This window comes from Glandiceps talaboti, chromosome 4 (genome assembly GCF_964340395.1).
Source record: "Glandiceps talaboti chromosome 4, keGlaTala1.1, whole genome shotgun sequence".
NCBI classification, from domain to species: Eukaryota; Metazoa; Hemichordata; class Enteropneusta; family Spengelidae; genus Glandiceps; species Glandiceps talaboti.
Genome location: NC_135552.1, coordinates 27999142 through 28008954, shown reverse-complemented (window position 1 = coordinate 28008954; position 9813 = coordinate 27999142). Strand labels below are relative to the sequence as shown.

The 9813-nt window shown below is 36.1% G+C and overlaps 1 pseudogene; it reads right to left on the bottom strand.

The window, feature by feature from the left end:
• Window positions 1-6481: 6481 nt before the first annotated feature.
• On the bottom strand, window positions 6482-7354 carry LOC144434438 (very long chain fatty acid elongase 6 pseudogene; annotated as a pseudogene).
• Between the last annotated feature and the right edge of the window lie 2459 nt (window positions 7355-9813).

Here is a 9813-nt window from a genome sequence, read left to right as displayed (position 1 = left end):
TACTTCTAATTTTCCAGTAACTGTTTTTCACAAGGATCTTGCAACTGGTAGCTTACAGGTAGCTGATACAAAGTTAGTCATGGCAGCATAACATATTCTATATACGAGTATTTTGTAAGACCCAATAAAAAAATATTCTGTGGTTCCGATTACGCTCAATTTTAGAATAGGTGGGGTAGGTAGATTTTTATTTTATTTTATTACATTTTGTTCATGTATGAATATCTGGTTCAGGGTTTCCATTCTTTTCCAAAAGGTCTCTGTGTTATTTATTTCTTTCTATTAGATGTACAGCCATTACAGATTGGAAGAACAATTTTACAATTCCTTGTTTATCAGTTTCCGCATCCACTATTTCTCTTGAGACTTCACAATTTTTGCGATTTTATTATTTTTTTCTCGAATACGTAAAAAAAAGTTCAGGGTCGGCAGTGAAAAACTAGGTGGGGTCGGGTAACCGGAACCAAACAATTATTTTTTTAGGCCAGCCCTCTACGTAACGTTTTGAGTCAAGGCTAAGTCGAGAATTAATGTATGGTAAGTGAGCTAGATATTGGATAAGAGATCAAACATATTAAAGTTCTTCTTTCACTGAAAATTAACTATTTTCTTGGTAACCCCATTAGAATTTAAAGAGATAACTACAAATAAATACTAACAACCATAAACCAGTGAACATGTAAAGACGGTTTCACGTCGGGTGATCCAAATGACACTGTTTTATAATTATCTGATAACATTCTGCAAAAATGCGTACAAAAATTGTTGCTAGGAGATACATGACATGTAGATTCAAGTAATATGCAAATTATTTTATTAATTATCAAAACTTTGTGATTGTAGAATATCAAGCCTATTTCCAAGTCCATGTCATGTCGACGATAAGTGATAACGCCATCAATGTACAAAGAAACACCTGTTTTGTCGGCCAGGAGACACATCTGAAGTAGTCACTGTGACGTTTGTGCTGTAAAAAAACCATCATCGGCAATAGCTATATAGACTAATGACGCGATGATGATGTCATTCTGAGCCGTCCAGACTTGTTCTCATTTATCATATGTCATGTCTAGTCTACATCTATTGGACTGAGACTTGTATTTCTGATACATGACCCACAAAGACAGTTATGGTTTCTAGAGCTAGGCGACTAATTTGAGTTTAAATGTTTCGTCTTTCTGTTTCCAACACATGTATGCAGACGGAAATACATAACTTATCTGCAAACCTACTTATTAGTTAAGTACCCATAGACTTCCCCATCTACATACATCTACATACTGATCTAATATACAAAGTTAAACGTTTATACATACATACATACATACATACATACATACATACATACATACATACATACATACATACGTTTGTCTGTCTGTCTGTCTGTCTGTCTGTCTGTCTGTCTGTCTGTCTGAATCCTGAATTATACTTTGCACTATTTCCAGTCATAAGCTATTTCCAAATCAATAGGTTATCTTATCCGAATAAATATATCGAAGGGCGTGTAGAGTCGGGTAGAGGTCAAATTTGGCTGCAAGGGTTTGTCGACGACATCGCCGATGTGCTGTACTGTTATCAAGAACATGAGATAGGATTTAAGTTTCTATGGGAACCAGTCAGTACTGTGTGTTTAAGTAGTGTTCATATGACGTATGATACTACATCTGGTCAATGATTTGTTTGAGATGCTAGAGTGGCTAGGATAAAAAGGTCTAGTCTATAAATGCTGCTGCGTATAATGAAAGATGAGCAGCAAAGTAAGCTATCGTTGTTGTCTGGTGCACGTGGTTAGGCATACAAAATGTTTTAAATTGGCACCAACTGTCGATTCTTACAATTTGTTTCGGTCTCGCCGTCGGTTATATCCCCATATTTTTCTTTCGATAATTAGCGTTTGGTTTTCAAACTTGTGTTTGTTTTCTGATATGTTTCATATTCTGGAAATGTCTTTTGAATTCAGCACAATTGAGATTTTTTTAAAATTGATAATTATTTTTGATCCACACTCTTCTTGTATGATAAATAAGAAGTTGCGGCTTTTGAATTTTGCCAGCTCTAAAACACGAGTGATGATAAATCAGAAATCTATTTTTTTTGTCAGTTTTCTCACTGAATTCAGTGAGTTGCAAATCGGAAATTTAATTTTGATATTTCCCTTTCCAAGTGAAATGCCATTCGGAAGTGTTATTTTGCCACTTTCCTTTAAAAAGTCACGCGAGATGTGGAATCGGAAGTTTAATTCTAAATTCTTCAGTTTCTTATACAAGAGAAATACATTCTGTAATATAATTTGAAGGCTTTCTTTGCAAAATGTGTCCCGAAGCGGAAATTAAATATTGAGCGCGAGTTGCGAGTTGTAAATTGGGTTTTGTTATGGAATGAATCATCACTTTTTACTTGTAAACAGAAGAGCAGTGTAATCAAAGGTCGTGATTTGTAATCAAAATACACCATCGATGTTGGTTAACTTTAGCTCCTGGTCAGTGGTGGTAGTTGTAGTGGTGGTGGTGGTGGTGGTGGTGGTGGTGATGGTGGTGATGGTGGTGGTGGTGGTGGTGGTAGTGGTGGTGGTGGTGGTGGTGGTGGTGGTGGTGGTGGTATAGTAGTCTAAAATTCCAGACTTATAACAGTCCACGTAGCTTTGAAATTGAAGACGTCATTTTTCTGTGTTTATTAATAATCAACGGTCATGATACAGACGAAACCATTCATCGTCGAGAGGTGTAGACGGTAGTCGGTCAAACACGGACTACACACGTCAGCACAATACACATATCTTCCTGTGATACTTTACAAACTCATAACCGACCAAGTTTTCAGCACTTTTTAATGTTTTCTTTATTTTCATGAAATCTATGCACCATTTTTACAGATTTGAACGCACCAAAAGTTTTAAAAGATAAACAAAGGGAGGTGCTGAATGCATTACATACATATTTCTGTTACTGTTTCGTATATGTAAGAAAATCAAGTTGAACATCACAGACTATAGTAACTGTTCCGATAGTAATACTAACTAAAAGTCTATGTCGGAACCAGCAAATCAAAAGAATGCATTGCTAATAGACGTGTCTGTAAATACACGTGACCTAAAACGAGGGGGTTCTTCAAGCTTAACAGATCAGACAAGACACTACCACTACATGTACATACGTACGTAACATGGCAATTCTAAACCAAAGTCTGTAACGGCTGTCATTTTCATATGTCATCTCTATAGTATAGGACGGCTACGATGTGACCCGCTATGCTTTCTATATACTATAAATGTAAACCATTTTGGACACCAAAAATTAGATAGTGGAAAATAATGGGAATATCATTGCATATTTCAATTTTATTTGCTAAAATTCAATATCCAACTCTCCACACTTGCATTTCTTTATTTATTACAGGATTTGGAAGACAACATATATTAAAATCATTGCTTGGAATTTAGTAAATTGAATTTAAAATACAACAACTTGCATATGATTATAACAAAATGAAATGGAGAAATTGGAGTGTGAAAGAAAATTACATAATTTACTTATTTTAAAATGTTATAAAAAATGGAAAATTTCTTTAATTTCAGTTTTATTACAAGAAGACTTGCATTGTATGTATGTATGTATGTATGTATGTATGTATGTATGTATGTATGTATGTATGTATGTATGTATGTATGTATGTATGTGTGTGTGTGTGTGTGTGTGTGTGTGTGTGTGTTTGTTATTTCAACTGCCCCTGAGTTCTGTTTAAAATTTCATGAAATGTTTGGCTTTCAGTCAAGGAAACTGTGTTGTCGATATACATACGTGATTATCGGTGACAGGCAAATACTATATGTGAGAATAGCATATTTGTATGAGTAACACTTGGCAACTTGTCCTTTGTTTTTGGTTACCCAACCAAACATACAGAAGAGGTCAGATTTTGATACAACTTAGGGTCTGTTAGTTTTAAACTGAAGAACAATGAAAAGAAAAAAAAGAAAGAACAAAGCAATGCCAAGGTCATCTGCATAACGCCAACATATGATACACGGGTCAACATGACCCCGTACCCACGGGTACAAACTATCAATACATACAGACCGTTACTATGGATACCATGAGATTAGATAAATTTATCCATGATAATGAACTCATCAAAAATATGTCATTTTAATATGTTTAATAGTTTAACTGATCGGATAATAATAATATAATCGTAATATATTTCTGCATAGTCGGACGTCAATAGTTAAATAATCACGGTCGTTATGGATCTGCTTATATATAAAATTAAAGCAAAGTGACAGACAGGGGTGTTGACCCAAAATTGGAAATGACCCCCTGTCTATACAGTACTACCGGTACATTAGAGCGGATCAACAGGTGGTCACGTGACAAAAAGACCGCGTGTAAGTTGACCTCCGTCTTGACACGGGCAAATCATCTATCCGTGATAACATGTTTCGTTATTTCCAACAGGTACATGTATACTACAAATAATTAGTGACAATAATTTACACAAGATTGAAGTATTTTGCTAAAATCGAATCTCACAGCGGCAAAATGTACTATAATTAGGAGCCGGTTCGCACGGCACTCCTTGTCATATGTCCTCATCTACCCGCGTTTTCCAGGCGTTTATGCATAACACCAGCACGAGCTGCATATTAATATCCTGATGGGAAAGATATTGACCCAATTGTAACATGATATTAGTATTCAAGGATTCCAGAATAATCCTCAACGTGTATTCTTACATATACAAAGCAAACTACCGTTGATGAAATAAAACAGTGTACTGGCTTCATAGTTGAAAGTGTGAGATGGACACCTCTTAGCTGTTAATAATTTCCTAATGTCATAACTTTGCATTTCAGAGTGCATCGTCTGCATTACACACACACACATACACACACACACACACACACACACACACACACACACACACACACACATATATATATATATATATATATATATATATATATATATATTTATATATATATATATATATATATATGTGTGTGTGTGTGTGTGTGTGTGTGTATACTCGGTGAGTATTAATCTGTATTAATCTGTTAAGACAGTGCTCTATAGCGCAGTGGCAGAGCTATATATATATATATATATATATATATATATATATATATATATATATATATATATATATATATATATATATATATATATATATATATATATATATATAAGAAAACAGTATAACAATAATAAACTACAAAACTATCCACAGTACATACTACTTCTATCTTCTATAGTGAGCTATAAACTGTAATGTTTTACAACAGTAGCCTGAGATACTACCCTACATACCATCGCCACGGTTGCAGTACAAATAAAATAAGATAAAATAAATACACAAAATAAACAAAACGTTAAAGGTTCCTTTTGTGCACTGTCATAAAAATAATAATATTAATAATAATAATAATATTGTTAACTACAAAATAATAACAATACATAATAACAGTATCATGTTGCAACATAGATGAAATAAAATACAATACATGAAGTGTTAGGAATATGAAAGTTTATATTAGGAGTACAAGTATCTATTATGATCACAGATTCACGCAATGTAGTGTCATCTCTGCAAATATGTAGTACATACGTTTGAATACTAAGGGAATCGCCTAAAAATACATGCAGAGAATGCAAACAAGTGTCTTTATCTCTTCGTGGATTGGGTTAAACATTGCCAGTCGCCTAACACATTTTACAAATGAGTAAAATATATTAGTTTGCTTCGTGTTATGTGTGCGATAAGAGTTACACCTGGAAGTGTACTTCGTCTGAGATTAGGCTGTCATGTCAAAGAATAGATTTGCTCTAAAAATGAAATCGAGTTTAGACGAGTGTTTCTGTGTACCAACACTTTAGTAAAGTAATTATCAATCGTGAAGAGCGTGGATCTGTGATCATCATAGCGCTCTGGTTAAATCTCTGAACCACGCTCCTACAACATAAACGAGGCTGAGGTTAATGCCAAGAGTAGTGAATTTCATAAATGTGACAGACATCACTTGGCGTTGAAATTTGCACTCAGTCAGACACACATGATACATATATCGTAATATCTCGGGAGATCTCGGAGTGATACATGACTGTGTGCTCTTCATATTAAAAGTACTGACAATCTTGGCCTTGACAGTGTAAGAAATCAAAATGCAATCTGCAAACATCAATATGATCTCCTTGACCTAGATATCCTCACAAAAGTGGCCATGCTTAACACCATTACATATGTAAGTCCATTTGCTGTTTCTCCGACTCACTGATTCAGTGAGTGTTTTCTGTATCAATTTGCATATTGTAATTAAGTTGTTTGACCAACTGAATCTTAATGCATGCATTATTAATGTTAAGCCCGAACATTATTCCCGTTCACAAACAAAAAAGGACAGTGAAAAAAATGTTATTATTGCATGTGTAAGATAGGAGAGGGTATTTTATAATATAAACTTCTCCAGCTTAGGATATTCCATTCATTCTGTCTTCTGTACTTTCTTGTTTCCATCACGTTTACGCATATAGACATCATAAAAGAACTTTGCGAAAAGAGCGAAATAACTTAGATACATAAGTCCACCGTAGGTCAAATTAACATACGATATATCACATCTGTAACCCCAGGATTTCATCACATAGGAATATATGAGAATGCCACATCCAAAAATCATCTGAGTTATTTGTAGAACTGTAATTGACATGCAGATAGGTTTGGGAAGGCGGTATCCGGCGGCCCTGATGGCATAGTACAGATACATGAACGCATGCACGACTAAGTTCATCGTGAGAAACCACAGCGATGGAGAAGCCAGTTCAGCGTTACATAACACGCAGTATACCAAGACAGTTGCATGATGATACCAATGTAGGAATATCAATTTCTGTTTTCTTAAAACAATGAAAAGTGTGTCTCCCAACTCTGGTATTTTGGAAAGTACGAATACAACACACCAGAACGACATTGACGAACCTGATTCCGGGTAGTAGAATTTGCTGTCACATGCTGAGACGTAGAAACCATCTTCCTTGATACTGATCACACGGTCTAAGGTGCAACGGACAGCACCAAACATGCTGAATACTGTAAGACATAGATTCCAGGCAACTAGGGGACCCCTCAGGTGAAATTTGGGTCTATCTCTCATCAACCGCTGTATACCAAAAATAACTATAATGTAGATGATACAAGCGTAAACCGAATAATGCCAATACTTGTTCATGCGAATTCTCCACGTTTCTTGGTCGAGCCAATCCCGTTCGAAATCATACTGGCGTTGGAACACCGTTTTCTTGTCATCTTTGGTGAATACAAGTGCTTCAGCGCCATACTCTGCTGCTCCAGTAGACATGACTATTGTTACGTTGGCTGTCACACTATTGAACTATCCCTTGCAGTAAGTGAACGAAATAGCTACCCAGTCACTGTCTGCAGTCTATTCACAACGTGTACACCGGCGTACGAATATATACATGAATGATTAGTTAAAATATAACCTATTAATATTACCATACCATATGCTATGGTAATATCACGGTAATCACGTGGAGTTCCTATTAACCTGCTTTTACATATGTAAATCAATCTATAAACAGTGTCCAATCATCCTTGAGTTGTCACAGAGATTTACCACGCCCAACCCACTTTTCCAACTTGGTATATAATTAATCACGGAATGCCGAATTTGATAATGATAATAACCTTAACTAATCTAATTTTTGTAAACACAACAACAACTGATTGAATACGAAAGAGAATGTAACCGAAGCCAGGTTTATAGACCAGAGAATTATCTGTAACCAAGCTTCATCGATCCGGGAATTGATCCCAGACCAAAACCGATAGGATATCTGGCCAGGTTTTTGTTAACCAAATGGCATACCACTATTATTTTAGCGTTGTTGGATGAAATGGTGACAAAAACAAGGAAATTGTCGATAGCGTATAATCAGACAATTGCTTTAATGTTTACACATCAGTTCACAATTGGTCTGTGTCAGACAGCGATCGAAATGACTTGCATCCAATTAGCACGACCAACTCAAGAGCTAATAAAGTCGTGACCACCCGATAGTACGATATACTGTGATGATCATATATATCAACTGTGAAGTGTGAGTCTGTATTCAGAACTACGCAATAATAGAATATGTGTGTTTATAAGGTTTCGGGCATATTTAAACCCAATTTTGTACCAGAGACAGATAAAACAATTTTTTTCTAATTAATTCATGTAATTTATTACGACCCAGAACAGAATGGATTACGCAAATTAAAATTCTTGATGCTCACGTGTCACTGTTGAGAAGAGGTCAACGAACGGCTCAGTATACCCAATCTCAGACTTTCTGTATTAGAGCTATCATAGTATCAAGACAATAGCAAGGTCATACAAGATCATACCATGATTATGTGTTATTGTACCTCTGTCACGATATGATTGGTCGTTTTTAATTTTATTTCCAATTCTTATCAACGTCCAGATCAGATAGGTATCATTAGTAATGACACATCGCTACCATTGGATGATAAAACGGCTAGAACTGTCAAATTTTAAGGCAACACCCAAGCTATCAAGGTCAATCCATACGTTGCCAATCACACTCTAAATAGCCCATATACAATAGACACCAGTGGAAAGATAAACAACAAGGTCGAGCCACGTTGTTTATCTTTCCACCGGTGTCTATTGTACTTGACAAGTTCACAGGATAGCAGGATTAGTCCATCTCACCCTTGCTAGACTAGATTAAGATAAAGTACACACTGTCTCACCCCTTGCCAGGCTAGGTGATGATAATACTGAGATAAAAGTGTACACATTCGGATGGGCACACACGTGTAGCATGCAGTGTTCACAGCGAAACAAATAAGTCATACAACATTCACCCCTTATACCTCCATGCTCATATGAAGACCTGTGTAAAATTCTCTTTTTTAAATGTTTACCATTTCTTTTGAACGGTAATAGTTGTGCCCTCCTTACTGTGCAGTCACTACTCTAATCATGGTGCAGTAGTATGACTTTTCTCTGTAATCTCCTCGTAATTTTGGCAAACTATTTTGCTCCGGGCCGTACTCTTGCATTTCATTCTTCAGACCATGGAGACTACCCTTCTATACTTTCATGTTCAGGCATATGGTTTCTGACTTTGCTGGACTGGTTTTACTTGAACTACAAAGGCCGGGTACAAAGGTCAACCCAATTCACATGGACAATAGACAGTGAAAAAAATACTTCTTCTTCACTGGGCCGTGACCATGCGACTGGTCGTGGACAACAGACAGTGAAAAAATACTTTTTCACTGGGCCAAGACCGTACGACATACCACCTAGTACACCTTATAATCAACTTCTCACCACTCATCCGAATGTGCCGATAGAAACATCTTTGGTAATATCACCACACTCCGCTATTTTCTTCCTTTAGTGCTGTGTCATGGAAGACCTTTTCAAAGGTTCTTTTACTTCAAGATCGCCATCTTTCAGCTTGGGATATGAACCCCTTTTGCCTTTCACTGGTCTGCATGATACACATTGTTGCCATATGCGAGCGAAATGGTGCACCATCTGCAAGCAGGACTAGGGGTCTATGAGTTTCCGACACATGTATTCATTCCCAATGGCACCCCCAGCCATTATACATCCCTGTATCAGTATAGTAATGTCCTGCCAATTTAAAATTAATGAATTTATACTTTGTTTTTCAGTAGATGTATTCAACCAAAAATTGATTATTTTTCAGTTGTCTCGCCAACTATACCAGTATTATAATATAAAGTATTAGTCACTGGTCACACTGACTCTAT